Source organism: Lolium rigidum, chromosome 3, assembly GCF_022539505.1.
Source record: "Lolium rigidum isolate FL_2022 chromosome 3, APGP_CSIRO_Lrig_0.1, whole genome shotgun sequence".
NCBI classification, from domain to species: domain Eukaryota; kingdom Viridiplantae; phylum Streptophyta; class Magnoliopsida; order Poales; family Poaceae; genus Lolium; species Lolium rigidum.
The window spans coordinates 296,160,648-296,162,288 of NC_061510.1; positions in this window are offsets into that span (position 1 = coordinate 296,160,648).

The window sequence follows — 1,641 nt, forward strand, 5'->3', positions numbered from 1 at the left end:
TGGGGGAGGGTGCCGCCGTGCCGGCCGGGGAGGAAGCAGAGGAGAATAGGAGATGACGTGCGTGGAGCGACGGCAGCGCGTGTCCGTGCCGTACAGGCCGGGGTATACTGGGTTCAGAGTTGTGGTTTGTGGGTAGGGCAACGGGGGCCCAAGGTCAGTTACCCCCCAGCCTATCAGGTGCTCCAGGTCAACGAGCAGACCTCAAATGGAAGCTTTGGATAGGACCCACAGTATCTCCCATTAATGGGAGCGTAATTTTACTTCCTAAAACCAATAATAGTCGGTTTCTGATCTTGAACCGATCAAACGGATAGTCGCGTTTTTTTCTTTCTTTCTAGGAATAGATTTTTTTTTTCAAAAAAACATGGATCTATTCATACTAATCCATAGTATTAGTAGTATAACTAAAAAGTAATAAAAGTTACAAATTGATCTTTATACCACGTAGCGACGACTACAAACACTAGCACGAGCCGAAGAAGCGCTTGCAGAAGATCATAACATGAGCAATTCGGGAGATTTGGATTCCTTTCCCATATATCCACATATTTCATCACATGATTCATATAAGATTCATCTGCCTAGAGATCATCATATACATCTACAAAGTCATATGCTTTAGAAGAAGCTTGTACAGTTTGGGAAGGGGTTTTTTGAGAGAAAAGAAGAATCTACTTCAACCGATATGCCCTTAGGCACAGTCATGCATAACATAATCGATTTCGGAAAAAATGGATCCTGTCTTATACATACGCGAGGAAAGTAATCAAAAAAGAAAGAAGATGAGTTCTTCTTATTTTCTTTTTTAGTGAATGAAAGCGCTCTTAGTTTATTTTGGTAGAACGCGGGTCTCCAAAACCTAGGGGTGGACTAACGAGCTGCTCAGATCGTTACACTTGTGATCGTTAAGGCTCGGATCGTTAAGCTTGTTAAGAATAACGAGCTAAACTCATTGTTTGGTTCGACTCGTTATGTTCTTGCGAGTGCTTGCGAGCAGCTTGTTAAGAATAACGAGCTGAAATCATTGTTTGGCTCGACTCGTTATGTTCTTGCGAGCGGCGTTAAGGTTCATTAAGGAATAGACATGTGAATGTAGCTAAGCATACATATCTACCTCATCAGTTTTTATATCAACATGGTAAGATATACGTGCACATGCAGCTAAGCAACCTCTAGGCTATTTACTTAGCATTATGATTAGGCAATGCAAAACAAACATGTGTGCATTGAAGAGTGGGAAGCATAGGTTTTTGGATCCTACTGAAGGAGTTTCAAGCACGGTTAAAAATCACCATTTTGCTTGGCCCCTTCCTGCCAAAGATTTGAGAAAACTAAAGCGACTTGCGGTCAAAACAGGTGAAGCCTAGCTTGTTACCGATCTTAACGAGTAGCTCACGAACATAGTCGGCTCGATTGTTTAGCTCGTTAACCTTAACGAGCAAAAACTGTTGCTCTGCTCGGCTCGTTAACAAAAACGAGCCGAGCTCAAACGAGTCGAGCAAACGTGCACTCATTTAACTCGCTGAGCTTCGAGCTTTTTTTCCAGTCCTAAGCGCCGCTATCTTCACCCCTCCATCACTGGAGATAGACAAAGTTTATAGTTATAGAGCTTGTTTATAGTAGATAATGGGAAAGTCATCG